This window comes from Saccopteryx bilineata, chromosome X (assembly GCF_036850765.1).
Source record: "Saccopteryx bilineata isolate mSacBil1 chromosome X, mSacBil1_pri_phased_curated, whole genome shotgun sequence".
NCBI lineage: Eukaryota > Metazoa > Chordata > Mammalia > Chiroptera > Emballonuridae > Saccopteryx > Saccopteryx bilineata.
In genome coordinates this window covers 69,537,103-69,556,739 of record NC_089502.1, presented here as the reverse complement: position 1 = coordinate 69,556,739, position 19,637 = coordinate 69,537,103, and the positions used below count along the sequence as shown (strand labels likewise).

The 19,637-nt window shown below is 42.9% G+C and overlaps 1 protein-coding gene across 5 annotated transcripts in view; it reads left to right on the top strand.

Annotated features, from left to right (window-relative positions):
• ATP7A (ATPase copper transporting alpha) overlaps positions 1–19,637 on the top strand; it is a 554,573-nt gene that overhangs the window by 429,665 nt on the left and 105,271 nt on the right. For 4 of the 5 annotated variants that reach the window (XM_066250419.1, XM_066250418.1, XM_066250421.1 and 1 more), the window contains exon 1: positions 9,799–9,924. The exons of the other annotated variant lie outside the window; for it this stretch is intronic. The gene's annotated coding sequence lies outside the window, so the exon portion shown is untranslated. Of the gene's footprint in view, positions 1–9,798; positions 9,925–19,637 lie in introns of those variants that run through there. 5 annotated transcript variants of the gene reach the window in all.

Genomic DNA, 19,637 nt, shown 5'->3' with positions numbered 1-19,637 from the left:
ACTGCCCGGCCTGTGGTGGCGCACTGGATTGAGTGTCGACCTGGAATGCTGAGGTCACCTGCTCAAAACCCTATGCCTGCCTGGTCAAGGCAAGTACGAGAAGCAATGACAACAAGTTGCTACTTCCCGCCTCCCCATGCCTTTCTCTCTTCTCTCTAAAAAAAATCAAAATATGCCTGACCAGGCGGTGGTGCAGTGGATAGAGCGTCGGACTGGGATGCAGAGGACCCAGGTTCGAGACCCCGAGGTCACCAGCTTGAGGGTGGGCTCATCTGGTTTGAGCAAAGCTCACCAGCTTGGACCCAAGGTCGCTGGCTGCAGCAAGGGGTTACTCGGTCTACTGAAGGCCCATGGTCAAGGCACATATGAGAAAGCAATCAATGAATAACTAAGGTGTTGCAACGTACAATAAAAAACTAATGATTGATGCTTCTCATCTCTCTCCGTTCCTGTCTGTCTGTCCCTGTCTATCCCTCTCTCTGACTTACTCTGTCTCTAAAAAAAATTTTTTTTTAAAAAAATCAAAATATATTTTTTTAAATATCAAAACACTATACAACTTAGTTTTTTTTCTACATGAGGCAGTGTGGAAGGAAAATTTGGCTTTCAGCTGGAATTCAAGTTCATGAATAAGTGGTCACAGTTATTATAGGTCATCTTGGAGCTAAAAATTTGATGCCCAGATCTTGGTTCTGCCTACTGCTTTGTACCTTCTGTTTATATTTATATTTGAAACTGCTACTAAGTCTTTTTCACTTCTGCCAAAAGACCCACTGGACCCAAGGTGAGAGTGGTCCCATCAATGAACTCGGGATGGCTGAAGACTAGCTAGGTCCTTGGTTCCCTTGGCACATTTATCTTAATTAGACCTAGACTTTTTTTTATTATATTTACCTGAGATGTTAAGATTTTATTTACTGAAGAAAGGATCTGTTGAATATAGTTTTTCACTTTACTGTTAGTGACCTCTGCTGTTGGCTTTCTGTAATTAATACTAAGTTTTGGGTTTGGATTATCCCTGAATTCATTATGACACTGGCTTTTATATGTGAGCTGTTAACTGAAGGAAACATACCTACACCATATGCTTTATTGCTTCTTGGCGGAAGACTGTAAAGTAAGCCTGTGGTAGTAGTTTGTTGATAGAGCTCAAGTAAGTATAAAATTGAGTTTCAGTTAAGTAATCTATTTAAATTAGAGATTTCTAAAATCGAGTTATCTGATACTGTTATCAGATAAGTGGCTTTTAGGAATCTCCAAATTTCCCTGATGTAGATAAGAATTTACACTTAACCAATCCTTTGAAATATTTCCCATTTAATATAAAAGAAGCATACCTTGGAGGTACTGCAGGTTCAGTGCAGAGCACCACAATCAAGTGCCTCACATGAACTTTTTGGTTTCCCAGTGCATATAAAAGACCTGTTTATACTATATAAAGTGCAATAGCATTATGTCTAAAAACAATGTACATATCTTTTTAAAAATTTTATTTAGTGGCCCTGGTTGGTTGGCTCAGCGGTAGAGCGTCAGCCTGGTGTGCAGGAGTCCTGGGTTTGATTCCCGGCCAGGGCACACAGGAGAAGTGCCCATCTGCTTCTCCACCCCTCCCCCTCCTTCCTCTCTGTCTCTCTCTTCCCCTCCCGCAGCCAAGGCTCCATTGGAGCAAAGATGGCTCGGGCGCTGAGGATGGCTCTGTGGCCTCTGCCTCAGGCGCTAGAATGACTCTGGATGCAACAGAGTGAGGCCCCAGAGAGGCAGAGCATGGCCTCCTGGTGGGCATGCCGGGTGGATCCCGGTCGGGCGCATGCGGGAGTCTGACTGCCTCCCCGTTTCCAGCTTCGGAAAAATGCAAAAAAAAATAATTTTTATTTAGTGATTAGGGAGGCAGAGACAAGCTCCTGCATGCATCCCAAAAGGGATCCACCTGACAAGCTCACTAGAGGTCGATGCTCTGTCCATCTGAAGCCCTTGCTCCTTTGGCAACGAAAGCCTGAGGCTGAGGCTGTGGACCTGTCCTCAGTGCCTGGGGCCAACATGCTCCAATTGAGCCTTGGCTGCAGGAGGGAAGGAGGGGAGAGAAGCAAGAGGGGGAGGGGTGGAGAAACAGATGGTTGCTTCTCTGTGCCCTGATTGGGAATTGAATCCGGGACTTCCACACGCCGGGCCAATGCTCTACCTCTGAGCCAGCTGTCCAGGGCCAACAATGTACATATCTTAAAAATATTGCTGACCGCCCTGGCCAGTTGGCTCAGTGGTAGAGCGTCAGCCTGGCATGCAGAAGTCCCGGGTTCGATTCCCGGCCAGGGCACAGGAGAAGCGCCCATCTGCTTCTCCACCCTGCCCCCTCTCCTTCCTCTCTGTCTCTCTCTTCCCCTCCCGCAGCCAAGGCTCCATTGGAGCAAAGATGGCCTGGGTGCTGGGGGTGGCTCCTTGGCCTCTGCCCCAGGCGCTAGAGTGGCTCTGGTCGCAACAGAGTGACGCCCCAGAGGTGCAGAGCATCTCCCCCTGGTGGGCAGAGCGTCGCCCCCTAGTGGGCGTGCCCGGTGGATCCCGGTCGGGCGCATGCGGGAGTCAGTCTGACTATCCCCGTTTCCAGCTTCAGAAAAAAAAAATATTGCTGACCATCATCTGACCCTTCAGCATATCATCTTTGCTTGTCTTTCCTCAATGCTGATGTCTGTCAATTCATCAGGTGGTTGCTGAGGTTGGGGTGGCTGTGGCAATTTTTTTTAATGTTTATTTTATTGATTTTTGAGAGAGGAAGGAAGAGAGGGAGACAGGAACATTGATCCATTCCTGTATGTTCCCTGACCAGGGCTTGAACCAGCAACCTCTACTTCCGGACAATATTCTAACCAACTGAGTCATCCAGCTTGGGCAGCAATTTCTTAAAAATAAGACAATAGCCTGGCCTGTGGTGGTACAGTGGATAGAACATCAACCTGGAATGCTAAGGACCCTGCTTTGGAACCTTGGGCTTGCCCAATAAAGGGACATAACAAGAAATCAATGAACACTTAAAGTGAGGCAACTATGAGTTGATACTTCTTGCTCCCCTCCACCTCTCTCACTGTAAAATCAATAAATAAAATCTTTAAAATTGCTTTCTAAAAGAAAAAATGAAGTTTGCCACATTGATTATTCATGAATGATTTCTTGGGAGCATACAATACTGTGATAGCATTTTACTCATAGTAGAACTTCTTTCAAAGTTGGGGTCAATCCTCTCAAATCGTGCCAAGGCTTTATCAACCAAGTTTATGAAGTGTTCCAAATCCTTTGTTGCCACACCTTCAGGAATAGAGGCCATCTCAAGAGACCTTTGCTCATTCATAAGAAAGCAACTCCTCTTCAGTTACAATTTTATGAGGTTGCAGCGATTTGGTCATCTTCAAGTTCAGCTTTTGATTCCAGTTCCCTTGTTATTTTCTCCAAATATTTAGTGACTTCCTTCACTGGAATCTTGAGAACCCTCAAACTCATCCACAAGGGCTGCAATACACTTCCAAATTCCTGTTAATGTTGATATTTTGACCACTTCTTATTGAATTTAATGTTAATGGCATCTAGAGGGCTGAGTCCTTTCCAGAGAGTTTCCTTTTTTTTTTTTTTAATAAGAATTTTTTTTAAAAATTTTTTAATTTATTCACTTTAGAAAGGAGGGGGGGGGAGAGAAGAGAGAGAGAAGGGGAGAGGAGCAGGAAGCATCAACTCCCATATGTGCCTTGACCAGGCAAGCCCAGGGTTTCGAACTGGCGACCTCAGCATTTCCAGGCTGACGCTTTATCCACTGCGCCACCACAGGTCAGGCTCCAGAGAGTTTTCAATAGGCTTTGCCCAGACACATCACAGGAATCACTATCTACAGCAGATATAGCCTTACAAAATGTAATTTAAAAATTATTTATTTATTTATTTTAGCCATGAGAAAGGGAGAAAGACAGGAACATCGATCTGTTCCTGTATGTGCCGTGACCAGGGTTCAAACTGTCAACCTCTGCACTTTGGGCCGATACTTTAACCAACAGATCTATTGGGCCAGGGCAAAAAAAAGGTATTTCTTAAGCAATAAGACTTGAAATTACTCCTTGATCTATGGGCTACAGAATGGATGTGTTAGAAGACATCTGAGCTTGGATGACTAAAGTCATTGTCAATTAGCAATAATATTTTGAAAAGAGTCTTTTTTTCTGAGCAGTAACAGTGGGCTTAAAATACTTGGTAAGTCATATTTTATTTTATTTTTTAATTTATTTTTATTCTTTTTTTTTTTTTTTTGTATTTTTCTGAAGCTGGAAACAGGGAGAGACAGTCAGACAAACTCCCGCATGCGCCCGACCGGGATCCACCCGGCACGCCCCGGTGGGTGATGCTCTGCCCACCAGGGGGCGATGCTCTGCCCCTCCAGGGCGTCTCTCTGCCGCGACCAGAGCCACTCTAGTGCCTGGGGCAGAGGCCACAGAACCATCACCAGCGCCCGGGCCATCCTTTCTCCAATGGAGCCTTGGCTGCGGGAGGGGAAGAGAGAGACAGAGAGGAAGGAAGAGGGGGCGGTGGAGAAGCAAATGGGCGCTTCTCCTATGTGCCCTGGCCGGGAATCGAACCCGGGTCCCCCACACGCTAGGCCGACGCTCCACCACTGAGCCAACCGGCCAGGGCCTATTCATTTTTTTAGAGAGGAGAGGGAGAGACAGAGAGAGAGAGAGAGAGAGGAGAGACAGAGAGAGAGAAGGTGGGGAGGAGCTGGAAGCATCAACTCCTATATGTGCCTTGACCAGGCAAACCCAGGGTTTCAAACCGGCGACCTCAGCATTTCCAGGTTGATGCTTTATCCACTGCACCACCACAGGTCAGGCGGTAAGTCATATTTTAAAGAGATGTGCTGTCATTCAGGCTTTGTTACGTTTATAGAGCAAAGGCAGAGTAGACAGCATAATTCTTAAGGGTCCTAGGATTTTTGGAATGATAAATGACCATTGGCTTCAACTTCATTTTTAGTGTTTATTTTATTGATTTTAGAGAGAGAAAGGGATAGAACAGGAGAGAGACAGGAATATCTGTGCCTGTTTGTGCTCTGGCCAGGGATTGAACTGGCAACCTTCGTGCTTTGGAAGGATGCTCTAACCAACCTATCTATCTGGCCAGGACCCATTTGCTTCAATTTAAAGTCACCATGTACATTAGCCCCTAACAAGAAGGCCTGTCCTTTGAAGCCAAGGATTGACTTCTCTCTAAATATGAAAGTCCTTGCCCTGGCTGGATGGCTTGGTTGGCTAGAGCATCGTCCCAAAGCTCAGAGGTTGTGAGTTCGATCCCTGGTCAGAGCACATACAGAAACAGATAGATGTTGCCATCTTTCTCTCTTTCTCCCTTCTTCTCTCTCTAAAATCAATCAATAAAATTTGAAAAAAATAATATGAAAGTCCTAGATGGTATTTTCCAACATAAGGCCATTTTATCTACATTGAAAATCTGTTATTTAGTGTAGCCACCTTCATTAATCATCATAGCTAGATTGGGATAACTTGGTACAGCTTCTCCATCAGCACTTGCTGCTTCACCCTGCACATTAATGTCATGGAAATAGCTTTCCTTAAACATGAACCACTTCTGCTAGCTTCAAACTTTTCTTCTGCAACTTCCTCGCCTCATTCAGCCTTCAGAGAATTGAAGAATTAGGGCCTTGGTCTGGATTATGATTTGATTTATGGAGATGTTGTGCCTGGTTTGATCTGTCCAGATCACTAAAACCTCCTCCACTTCAGCATTAAGGTTGTTTGCTTTTTTTTTTCGTGTTCATGGGAGTAGCGCTTTTAATTACCTTCAAGAACTTTTCCTTTGTACTGTATTTACAACTCGACTATCAGGGCAAAAGGCCTATATTTTGGTTTATTTTGGCCTTCTACATGCCTTCCTCACTAAGTTTAATAATTTTTAGCTTTGATTTAAATGGAGAGACGTGCCCTGGCTGGGTGGTTGTGGTTCACTTCTCTGGTCAGGGCACATGTGAGAAGCAATCAATGAGTGCACAACTAAATGGAACAAACTAAGTGAAACAAAAAGTTGATCTCTTCCCCCACCTCACACTTTGTCTCTCAAATCAATGGTAAAAAATAAATAAAATGAGAGACATGTGACTCTTACTTGAACACTCAAAGGCCATTTTAGGGTTATTGTCTTAGTTTCAATATTTTGTCTCAGGTAATGGGAAGCCCCAAAGAGAGGGAGAGAGACATAGGAATGGCTGGTTGATGGAGCAATCAGAACACACAACATTTATGCCTGGCCTGTGGTGGCACAGTGGATAAAGCATCAACCTGGAACGCTGAGGTCACTGGTTTGAAACCCTGGGCTTGCCTGATCAAGGCACATATGGGAGTTGTTGCTTCTTGCTTCTCACCCCTTTCTCTCTCTCCCTCCTCTCTAAAATGAGTTTTAAAAATCTTTTAAAAAAACATTTATTCATTTCCCTGTCATATTTGGATATAGTTCATAGTGCCCCATGACAATTACCATAGATACATCAAAGGTGATCACTAATCACAGATCACCATAACAAATAATGAAAAAGTTTGAAGTACTGTGAGAATTACCAAAGTATGACACAGATGCAAGAAGTGAGAAAATGCTGTTAGAATATGGCATTTGATAGACTTTCTTGACTTAGGGGTGGTCACAAACCTTCAGTTGGTAAAAAACACTGTATCTGTGGAGCACAATAAAGTGAGGTGCAATAAAATGAGGTATGCCTGTATTAGAATCATGTTTCTTTGGCAATAGGGCCTGTTTTCTCATTGCATACGCCAAAGCCAGTCATTCATGGTTTGAGTAGGAAAAATGTGAATGTCATTGTAAAGTAAATGGGGTGCAAGATTAGTAACTATAGCTTGGTTGGTTGGAGCACCCTCCAGAAGTGCAGAGGTTGCTGGTTCAATCCACGGTCAGGGCACATCCATGAACAGCTCAATGTTCCTGCCTCTCTCTTTCTCTTCTCTTTCCCTCTCTCTTTTTCTCGTTGATGTCAATAAATAAAAATTCAAAAAAGATGAATAACTATATAGTGTAGCCACTATTTGCTAAAATTTTTTTTTTTATTTTTCTCTTTTTTATTTTTCTGAAGTTGGAAATGGGGAGGCAGTCAAACAAACTCCCACATGCGCCCTACTGGGATCCACCTGGCATGTCCACCAGGGGGCGACGCTCTGCCCATCTGGGGCGTCGCTCTGATGCAACCAGAGCCATTCTAGCACCTGAGGCAGAGGCCACAGAGCCATCCTCAGCCCACCAGGGGCGATGCTCTGCCCACCAGGGGGCGGTGCTCTGCCCCTCCCGGGCATCGCTCTGCTGCGACCAGAGCCACTCTAGCGCCTGGGGCAGAGGCCAAGGAGCCATTCCCAGCGCCCGGGCCATCTTTGCTCCAATGGAGCCTCGGCTGTGGGAGGGGAAGAGAGAGACAGAGAGGAAGGAGAGGGGGAGGGGTGGAGAAGCAGATGGGCGCTTCTCCTGTGTGCCCTGGCCGGGAATCGAACCGGGACTCCTGCACGCCAGGCTGATGCTCTACCACTGAGCCAACCGGCCAGGGCCAATTTGCTAAAATTTAAATGAACCCTGTATATCATATTTAGAATGAATATTAAAAAGGACTAAAATATTAAAATGGTTGTCAACCTGAGACATGATCAAACAAAATAAACGTCTTTAAGGAAATTTCAACCTTCCATTAGGTTATTTACCTTTTATTACTGAATTGGCAATAAAAATTGTTAACGACTGGAGGTAATTTTCAGTGATTTGTACCACTTGTCAGGTAAGGGATTGTTGTCAGCTATTCTGAGAAGCTAAAAGAAATACAGCCCTAGCCGGTTGGCTCAGTGGTAGAGCGTCGGCCTGGTGTGCAGGAGTCCCGGTTTGATTCCCGGCCAGGGCACACAGGAGAAGCGCCCATCTGCTTCTCCACCCCTCCCCCTCTCCTTCCTCTCTGTCTCTCTCTTCCCCTCCCACAGCCGAGGCTCCATTGGAGCAAAGATGGCCCGGGCGCTGGGGATGGCTCCTTGGCCTCTGCCCCAGGCGCTAGAGTGGCTCTGGTCGCAGCAGAGCGATGCCCGGGAGGGGCAGAGCACCGCCCCCTGGTGGGCAGAGCATCGCCCCTGGTGGGCGTGCCGGGTGGATCCCGGTCGGGCGCATGCGGGAGTCTGTCTGACTGTCTCTCCCCGTTTCCAGCTTCGGAAAGATACAAAAAAAAAAAAAAAGAAATACATTTGACATTTTAAAATGTCTGTTTGTCCATTTGCCAGCCTATATATTACTTTGTGTGATAAAACCTATAGGTGATAGTTGGCTTTTCTGAACAAACTTAAAGATTAATTTGGTAGATAATCTTGTCCTAATGAGTATTCTAAAACTACCATGTCCATTACTGGAAATGAAGCAGTAGTTTCAGTCTAAATTATTTACACCATCACAATAGACCTTGCAGTTTAACTGGAAAACTCAGACTCAAAATAATATCCTCTTACAAATGCACCCAATTTATCCCTAAGAAAACATTACTTTGAAAGTTTTAAATATACATAGAGTGGGAAGGTTGTCAAATTAGTCTCCCTGTCAAAAATATATATGTCGCCTGACCAGACGCTGGCACAGTGGATTGAGTGTTGGACTGGGACGCAGAGGACCCAGGTTCAAAATCCCGAGGTCTCTGGCTTGAGCGTGGGCTCATCTGGTTTGAGTAAGGCTCACCAGGTTGAGCCCAAGGTTGCTGGCGTGAGCAAGGGGTCACTAACTCTGCTGTGGCCCCTGGTCAAGGCACATATGAGAAAGCAATCAATGAACAACTGAAGTGCTGCAATGAAGAATTGATGCTTCTTATCTCTCTCCCTTCCTGTCTGTCTGTCCCTATCTGTCCCTCTCTCTCACTGTCTATGTCAGAAAAAAAAATCTGTTTGTCTCAGGATACAAAATTAATATTCAAATATTGGTCACATTTTTATACAACAATAATGAACTGTCGGAAAGAGAAACTAAGAAAGCAATGTCATTTACAATTGCATCAAAAAAGTGGGAGCCTGGCCTGTGGTGGTGCAGTGGGTACAGCATGGGCCCAGAATGCTGAGGCCACCTGTTCAGACACTCTGGCTTGCCGGGTCAAGGCACACTAGGAAGCAGCTATGAATGGATGTTTCCTGCTCCTCCCCACCCTTTCTCTCTCTCTCCTCTCTAAAACCAATAAATAAAATCTTAAAAAAAAGGAGTAGGAATTGAAAAGAATGATTTAAATATATATAAAATTTATGAATTAAAAAATTTTTGGAAACCATTTTTTAGTGGAGGAATGAGAGCAAATTCATAGTTGTTTACATCTGGAGTTAGGCTACACAACCCAACAGAAGAACGTTCACTTTACGCTGACAAAGGCTGAACTATTGGGAAGATGGTGGACATGGAGCCCAATGGTGCTTTCTGGCTGGGGGTTAGGGAACTACAGATGGTACAAATTTGGGTGGGTTTTTCTTTGTTTAAACTTAATTTGTTCGGTTTCTGTTTCCGTGAAGCGGGGAGAAGGCGCACTACAGCGTCCAAAAGACTTCCTGTGAGGCTGCGCGTCGGCCAGGGGGCAGCAGGAGACCGGAAAACTCGGCTGGGGCTTTCTCGTCCCCCGTCACGTGACACGCCCCTCGCCCCGCCTTGGCCGCCCTCTTTCCGGCCAGGACATCGCCGGAAGTGAGGGGAGGGCGGGGAGGCGGAGCGAAGGCGGTGGCGGGCGGCTGTGGGTGGAGGGAGAGGAGCTCGGGGGGGAGGAGCTGCTGCCGCCTCCGCCACAGCTACTATGACGGCTGTGTGAGGTTGGAATCTCCTCGCGTGGATTTGTCGCGGTCACGGGCTGCGTAGCTCCAGAGGTTTAACCACGGGACAAAAAACCAGGTAAGTTCTGTATGGGCTTCCCGTGATCCCTCCTGCCAGAGGGGTGTTCTGTACTGTCAGCCTGGACAACCGAGTGTGGCAGAAGGTCATTCTAGTCTGGGGCTGTCTCCATACTCTCACTTCTTAACTCCGCCGCTCAGCACACTCTTGTGTACAGCCCTTTGCAAGGGAGTGGGAGTGGGAGATCAGGTCCTGACCCGTGTCAGTATCTTTACCCTCCCTGGCTAGTGTTCTGCTCATCCGTGGCCTGTCTTATTACCTAATTAATTGAAGGTACAAGAAGGTCTGTGCCCGGTATTGGAAGTCACATAGGCTGATCATCATCATTAAAGAAATAATATTAAAAACTATTTTGCTTCTTCGCTCGCTCTGGGAGCATAAGCGAAACAGAGGACGTTCTTGTTTCCATTCCATTTTGTTCATTCTTCCCCCTTCCCAGTAAAGTTCCTTGCCATCCTTGTCGCACCCTGTGGCATCTTTATCTTTGTCGTCTTTTGTTGTAGATGGTGAGATTATTTTAATCACTGACGAATCTTATAGTTTCACAAGTCAGTATTTCTCAACATCTCATCTTTGTTTTAATTACAGCCTCTTCATCTACAGTAATATAGCTTTGTATTAAGAGTGTGTGCAGAACACTGAATTAGGTGATACTAAGATGTGGGGGTGGTAGGTGGCACACACAAAAAATAGGCCAGAGCCTCTGGCCTCGAAAGAGTTTGCACTGAAGTAGTTGAATTTAGTTATGATGACAATGGATTCTAGCAGTCCCATTGATTAAATAACTAGGCTGCTTATATCATCCTTTCTAAAGGACTTAAAAAATTATTTATTGATTTCAGCGAGAGAGGAAGGGAGGGAGAGAGAGAGAAAGAGAGATAGATAGATACAGGAACATTGAGTTGTTCCCATATGTACCCTGACCAGGGATCGAACCCTCAACCTCTGTGCTTCGGTTATGATGCTCTAACCGACCAAGCTATCCAGCCACAACAAGAATATTTTGAACTTCAGTTTTATTTTTTTTATCTTTGCAACTTTCTTATGTCTACAGTCATGACTTGAGAGGGTTTTTAAAAATTTATACTGGAGGGTCTCACAGTGCAGTAGGATATATACCCTGTTAGTCTCAGTAATGTATATTGGAAACAGAAAGTGTGATGAGAGTTCAGGAAAAGGAGCTTTTGAACTAGGCCTTGAAAAATGGATAGTATTTAGCTTTGTAGGAGAGGGTAGGCCAGGTAGAAAAAATAATGTGAGCAAGGCTTGGGGGCTAGAAAGATGTAGGACATCCAGGAGTACACTGTATGTCAACATCCCTATTTCTGACACAGCCACAGCTAAGATTTTACTGATTAAAAGAAAAAAATATATAGAATACAAAAATGGTAAGCTTATAACCATATCCAGCTACCCTGCAGCCAATAAAAAAGCTTATAGACTTCCAGTTAAGATGGTGGAGTAGATTGTCAACTGTAATTGAAAAATCAAAACTATAAATAGAAATCAAAACTATAAATAGAAATCCCACATAATTCCATCACTTCGTAATATAACCACTGTTTTGTTGTTGTTTTGTTTTGTTTTTCCGTATTGGTGAGATTCTCTATGCCTGTTAATGTTGAGCATTTAATCCATTAAAAAGCTTATATAGAGAAAAAAAAACGAAATGACAAAAACAGTGTTAATGTACGATATTTATTTCTGATGTAAACTCGAATCTAAAAGAAAAATGAAGCTTGCTATAGGTACTTTAATTCTGATTGATTATTGTATCTAATGTAATTTGGAATCATTTTTTAAATTTCTGGGAATGAATAACAACATTGTCTGAAGCCAGAAGCTGTTTCAGGTTTTCCCCAAGGAATGTCTGCATTTCCTTTTCTCCTCCAAACTGATTTCTCTCCTGGTCTTCTTAACCTGATAGAAACTCTTTTTTTCCAATCATAGTCTTAAAAAAATTTATGGCCTCCATTTATGGCCTCTAGGTAGTGTTAGCTTAAACAGTAATCCCTCTAGATTAGAAGCTAGTTAGTTTAACATCTCTGGTCAGTAATGCAGAAGATTGTTTTTCTTTTAAAATACATGCAGAAGCAGTAAAATTTGTTTGAAAACAAGAACAAGAGAGTGAGCAAAAATAACACATTACAACCTTTTTTCTCTGAGCTCTCTTAAGGCAATACATTCCTTTTTATAAATCTTTGTTATAACTGTGTGTGTGTGTGTATATATATATATATAATTTAAAAATACTTAGCAAACTTTAATAGAGACTTTTGACATCCCAATGACTGAAAATAATCTTCATTTGCCAGTTGGTAAAGTAAATTTTCAGATTTGCCTGAGGTGATATAGGCACTGACATAGATGAGAACAATATTTAGGAAAATTTCCTCTACTCATTTTTTTTTAAGGACAGTAGCGCATTCAAAGGTTTCACAGGGTTTTGTTTTTAAACAGTGATCTTTTTCAGGACAGAATCAAGATGGGGGCAGGGAGGCCGGCAACAGTCAGGCCTATTCATTTCCATTTACCATCCTAGCAATCACATTTTTCACTTAAAAATTGGTCTTCAGGTCGATTTAATGTGATATATTGATAGCTTACTTGCTGAGATACTACAGCAGGAAATGTATCACAATACCTTTGGAATGTGTTTCATTAGAGTGAAAGGGTAGAGTGTTTCTGGTTTCATAAATATGTTCCTAGTTTCTCCAGCACTGTTAGAAAATTTAAGTAATTTTCTCATCCTTGGTTCAAATGTGTGATATAGATAGGTTAGATCAGTTTTCGCAGATACTGCATTCCTTGAAGGAAATAGTGATAAAACATCTCCATTTTGAGCCAATTAATTGTACTTTGTCCCATGTTTTTCACCCACATTCAGAATTATACAGCTATGGATCAAGGATTTAATTTTTTAACCTATTTTTACTTTATAATCCTCTAGTGTAGAATTCTACTTTTCCAGATCTATTATCAGAAGTGCATTTTGACAATATACTGATAGAAAGAAATGGATTATTTCACATCGCAGGGAAATTGTTTTAGACAAGCCATTTACCTTAGTTGATTTTTGTTTGTAAAAATTAAAGTGTTTTGCCTGACCAGGCGGTGGTGCAGTGGATAGAGCATTGGACTGGGACGTGGAAGACCCAGGTTCGAGACCCTGCGGTCACCAGCTTGAGCACAAGCTCATCTGGGTTGAGCAAAAAAAAAAAAAGCTCACCAGCTCGGACCCAAGGTCACTGGCTCAAGCAAGGGGTCACTCGGTCTGCTGAAGGCCGGTGGTCAAGGCACATATGAGAAAGCAGTCAATGAACAACTAAGGTGTCGCAACGAGAAACTGATGATTGATGCTTCTCATCTCTCTCCGTTCCTGTCTGTCTGTCCCTATCTATCCCTCTCTCTGACTCTCTGTCCCTGTAAAAAAAAAAAAAATTAAAGTATTTTGTTTTAGGTTGTTTTAACTGATTCTGATCCTGCTTGTGCATTTAATGTTCCAACCTAGGCAGATCGGGAAGGAATAACATTGGAATTTTTTTTTTTTTTTACAAAGACAGAGAGAGAGAGTCAGAGAGAGGATAGACAGGGACAGACAGCCAGGAACAGAGAGATAAGAAGCATCAATCATTAGTTTTTTGTTGTGCTGGTGAGCTTTTTGCTCAAACCAGATGATCCCTCACTCAAGCTGGTGACCTCGGGGTCTCGAACCTGGGTCTTCCGCATCCCACTCTGACGCTCTATCCACTGCGCCACCGCCCGGTCAGGCAACATTGGAATTTTTTCCCTCTCCTCGCCCCACCTGAGAGTTTACAGAGCACTGTGGGCCTCTTGGAATTGTGGGGAAAATGGTTTCTGCCCTCCTGAGTGTTCACCAGAAGAACTCCACCTGCCACTCAGGAGATTAGGAGGATTTCTGTTAAGACCTGAAAAACTGTCAACAGAGACATAAGAATAGAGAGGAAGAATTCCACAGTGGAATTTAAAAAAAATTCTCAGATCGATTTAGGATAAGTTTGTAGTTGACTTCTACTGTTCTTAAGTGTTGATCACTGAGCTAACAATCACAGAGAGCTTAGTTGTTAAAGAGTTCTAAGTGTGTTCTCCTTTGTTGATCCTTAAAATGGTAGGAAAAAAAGTATCTAATTTTTTCAGTGATGCTAGAATTACTTACCCTAAGAATTCTAATTTAATTATATTATTATTAATTTAACATGAAGTATCATATTGATTATTAATAGATATATTCATTATTACAACACTAATATTAATATTAAATTATTTGTATACAACTAGTTTTGTTTTGGTCAATAAATGCCTTCTCTTGTTTTACTATATCATTTTACTGTTAATTCTAAATGTCATTTTTTAGTTCAGATTTATAGCCACAATATGTTGAATCACTACTTTTTATATATTAGCAATCATACTGGTATCATATATCTTCAAGTAATGTCCATCTGAAGCAGTGTTGCTCGTCTTTTTCTCACTAGGTGATAAGAGGATAAACCTTTGTAGTCTTCAGATAGTTTTAAAGCCTTAAATTTATTGTGTGATGATGGATAAAGGAATAATTTATTAGTACAGTGTATTATTTGACCTTGAGTGTCAGGATATATGATTAGGATTGTCCACTGTGTTATTACAAAAATAACCTATAGCCCTGGCTCAGTTGATTAGAGTGGCGTCCTGAAGCACAGAGGTTTGATCCCCTGTCAGGGCACGTATAGGAGCAGATCCGGGTTCCTGTCTCTTTCTCTCCTTTCCTCTCTAGCTAAAAAAACAGCAAAGAAAACAACCCTCCCACACAAATTGCTGTTCCTAACTTTAGAGCAAGTGGTAAGTCATGGGATCCTGAATCATTTACTGTTTTGTTGTAGTTGTTACATATACAGTATTTCCTCATATATAAGATGCACCTTAATTTTGGGGCCTGAAATAAAAAAAAGTAGTACATAAAGTTATTGAACTCAAGTTTTATTCATCATAAAATTCATACAACTCTTCATCACTGTTAAAACTCCCATCCGTGCCTGACCAGGCGGTGGCGCAGTGGATAGAGCGTCGGACTGGGATGCAGAAGGACCCAGGTTCGAGACTCTGAAGTCACCAGCTTGAGCGCGAGTTCATCTGATTTGAGCAAAAAGCTCACCAGCTTGGACCCAAGGTCACTGGCTTAAGCAAGGGGTTGCTCGGTGTGCTGAAGGCTCGCGGTCAAGACACATATGAGAAAGCAATCAATGAACAACTAAGGTGTCGCAACGAAAAACTAATGATTGATGCTTCTCATCTCTCTCCATTCCTGTCTATCCCTATCTATCCTTCTGTCTGACTCTCTCTCTGTCCCTGTAAAAACAAACAAACAAACAAACAAAAAAAAACCCTCCCATCCGTTAGCTTATCCTCATCTGTGTCTGATGAGGAATCACTGTCTTCAACAATGAGCGCAAAAACAAGCACGAAAAATCAGGAAATGCAAGTAAAAAAAAAATCTATAACCACTGTATAAGACACACCCAGTTTTTTAAAATTATTATTTTTTAATTAATTTTTTTACAGAGTCAGAGAGAGGGATAGATAGGGACAGACAGACAGGAACGGAGAGATGAGAAGCATCAATTATTAGTTTTTCGTTGTGCGTTGTGGCACCTTAGTTGTTCATTGATTACTTTCTCATATGTGCCTTGACCACGGGCCTTCAGCAGACCAAGTAACCCCTTGCTCGAGCCAGCGACCTTGGGTCCAACACTCTTATCTACTGCACCACTGCCTGGTCAGGTGAGACACACCCAGTTTTTAGACCCCAGATATTTCTGGAAAGGCTGCATCTTATACATAGGGAAATATGGTAAGTGAAGAAGACCAGAACAGTTTGTCTGGTGTGAAAAAATAAATCTGATACTTTGTTTATTATTTGTACTTTGGTAAGGGTTGACATACTGTTTTGTAGGGCAAATTATTTCTAGACCCAGTAAGTGGCTAAACTGAGATTTAGCTAGTCAGTCTGGCTTGAGAATCTGTGCTCTACCTAATAATAATGAACTGTATTTTTTTTTTTTTACAGAGGCAGAGATAGACAGGGACAGACAGACAGGAATGGAGAGAGATGAGAAGTATCTCAGTTTCTCGTTGCGCGTTGCGACTTCTTAGTTGTTTATTGATTGCTTTCTCACATGTGCCTTGACCGCGGGCCTTCAGAAGACCGAGTAATCCCCTGCTGGAGCCAGCGACCTTGGGTCTAAGCTGGTGAGCTCTTTGCTCAAGCCAGATGAGCCCGCGCTCAAGCTGGCTACCTCGGGGTCTCGAACCTGGGTCCTTCTGCATCCCAGTCCGACGCTCTATCCACTGCGCCACCACCTGGTCAGGCATGAACTGTATTTTTTAAAGCATGTAGACATTTGAGGAGCTTGACCTGTGGTGGTGCAGTGGTTGAAGTGTTGACCTAGAAGGCTGAGGTCCCTGGTTCGAAACCCCAGACTTGCCTGGTCAAAGCACAAGTGGGATTTGATGCTTCCAGCTCCCCCCCCTTTGCTCTCTCTCTTTCTCTGTTCTATCTAAAATGAATAAAGTCTTAAAAAATAAAAAAATAAAAAAATGGAAAACAACCTCCCCACATTAAAGGACATAGACATTTGAGAAAAAATTAGGTCTGATGAATTAAGTAAAACACCCAAGTCTGAATGAACAAAATGCTTTGATGTTGAAAAGCTAAAGTATGGGTAGCTCAGAATTTCATTGTTAGTTTAAAACTAATTCAGAAGTAAGGACCCATAGTATTTTTTAACTTAATTTTTTATTTTTTTATTTTTCTGAAGCTGGAAACGGGGAGAGACAGTCAGACAGACTCCCGCATGCGCCCGACCGGGATCCACCTGGCCCGCCCACCAGGGGCGAAGCTCTGCCCACCAGGGGGCGATGTTCTGCCCCTCCGGGGCATCGCTTTTGCCGCCCAGAGCCACTCTAGCGCCTGGGGCAAAGGCCAAGGAGCCATCCCCAGCGCCCGGGTCATCTTTGCTCCAATGGAGCCTTGGCTGTGGGAGGGGAAGAGAGAGACAGAGAGGAAGGAGGGGGGTGGAGAAGCAAATGGGCGTTTCTCCTATGTGCCCTGGCCGGGAATCGAACCCGGGTCCCCCGCACGCCAGACCGACGCTCTACCGCTGAGCCAACCGGCCAGGGCTAGTATTTTTTAATTTAAATATAGGCTAAAGCATCTAACGTTGAAAATGGTATTAGTCTTATGTGCATTCTCAGAGTCTCCCAGGAAGAGAAAATAAATGGTTTATGTGTTTTATTATTTTTATAGTAAGTATATCTTTGAACTTGGTTAGATTTTATTATTTACAGTAATATGTTTAGAATTTAAACTGTATTAAGAAATCATGCAGTAAAAGTTGATTAGCAGCCTGACCTGTGGTGGTGCAGTGGGTAAAGCATCGACCTGGAATGCTGAGGTCGCTGGTTAGAAACCCTGAGCTTGCCTGATCAAGGCACATATAGGAGTTGATGCTTCCTGCTCCTCTCCCCTTCTTTCCCTCCCTCCCTCCCTCCCTCCCTCCTCTCTAAAATCAATAAAAAAAGAAAAAAAAGTTGACTAACAAATTGGAACATTGCTGGTTACATTTTCTGGACTACTGGATATATCCTTTTGATAACTTCAAGGTGTCTTAACTTCAGCATTGTATTTTCATGTGCTGTTTTTTTTTCTTCTAATTTTTTAAAAATTAATTGATTTTAGTGAGAGAGTAAGGGAGAGAGAAAGGAACATCAATCTGTCCCTGCATGTGCCCTGACTGGGACTGAACTGGCAGCCTCTGCACTTGGGGACAGTGCTTTAACCAGCTTAGCTATGGCCAGGGCCATGATGTGCTGTTCTGAAGAGGCACTGTAACATGGGATTAAGATTGGGGTCTCTGGTACCAGACGGCCTGGTTGGAATCTCATCCATCTCCTCTGCTTGTATGATTCTATACAGATTTCTTACCTTTTTTGCCTCAGTTCCTTCCAGTTTCTGAAATGGGAGCAATTACAGTACTGGCCTCTTAGGATTGTCAGTGACTTAATACACATAAAGCCCTAAAAGCAGTGCCTGGCAGGTAGTAAACACACAAAACCTAGTTACTATTATTACTTTAATATAGGCATCCCCAAACTACGCCCCGGCCACATGCAGCCCCCTGAGGCCATTTATCCGGCCCCCTGCCGCACTTCCGGAAGGGGAAGTGTGGCACCTCTTTCATTGGTGGTCAGTGAGAGGAGCACTGTATGTGGTGGCCCTCCAATGGTCTGAGGGACAGTGAACTAGCCCCCTGTGTAAAAAGTTTGGGGACCCCTGCTTTAATACATCATTTACTGTAAATGTAATTTTAGCAACCTATATAATAGAAGTTAAAATTATAGTTTTGTTGTACTATAAATTTAGTAGGCTACAGGAACAATATAGTAATCAATCAGTACCTGCACACAATATAGTATTTAATTTCTACATTACACCATGGAAAATGGAAGCTCACCATGGGAGGGCCTACGACACACCTATACTATGCGGACATGGTATTGCTAAACTCGTTATGACAGCTCTCAAGTCACGTCACCCTGATGAACTCATTCTACTTCTCCACCAGTCTGCTTGTAGAATTTGTGAGCCACAGACTCTGAGCTATTGAGATTTCCTCAATTATTTCTCTCAGTGCCAAATGCTGAACCATACTTCCACATAATGATTTCTGAAATATAAAATGTTGGCAATGGAAAAGGTTTTTTTCATGTTTTACTTACTCTGCAGAATAGCTGCAGTCTCCCAAAGTTGTGTGCAGATTGAATTTTTACATCGAATTACATCAGCATGCCAGTTAATGAATGTTTAATATATTCTTGTTGTATATGTAGTGTTTATTCTGACTCTGTGTGGTATGCAAAGAAGCCTAAGGCATATGCTCAAATGTGTAGCCGGAGAAAGAAGTCGAATACCAAACAGTTACAGAGGAAGTAGGTACTAAACTGTGATGCTTGTTCCAAGGGTATTTAGAATTGAAAAAGAAAGCGGGTACAAGTATTTAACATGCTTTTCACGGAGGAGGTGAACAATTACTTGAGAGCCCTGGCTGGTTAGCTCCAGTTGGTAAGAGTGTCATCTAGAAATACCCGGGTTTCAATTTGATCCCCTGTAGGGACACATACAGCAAGCAACCAACAAATGCACAACTAAGTGGTACAACAAATGAATTATTCTCTCTCTCTCTCTCCCACTTTCTGTCTCTCTAAAATCAATCAATGAAGAAAAAAAAGAAGATTAAAAAAACTCAACCGTTATTTTAGTGAATACTACCGATATGGTCCTGCTTTGGTGGAGTAGATGAGTAATGTGATAGGATTTGATAGGAAAAGAGCATTCTGGGTGAGGAAACCAATCTAAATAAACTCATAAAAATAAACAGCAAGCATGGACCATGCAGCAGTGAGGGCACTCCTGATTATAGTGGAGATTTCATGTTAACGGGGAGTATTGAAAATGATGGATGTTGGGCCATCTTTTGAATGATTGGAATAGCTACTTAAGTCTGTGGGAAGGGGGTATAGCAGTCTTGTGGGACCAAGCTCTTAACCCATGAGATTGAACTCTATCTCTAGATAGAGAGTGTCAGACTTGACTTAAATTGTAGGACACTCAACTGGTGTCACAGAGATTGCTTGGCGGGGAACCACCCCTCCCA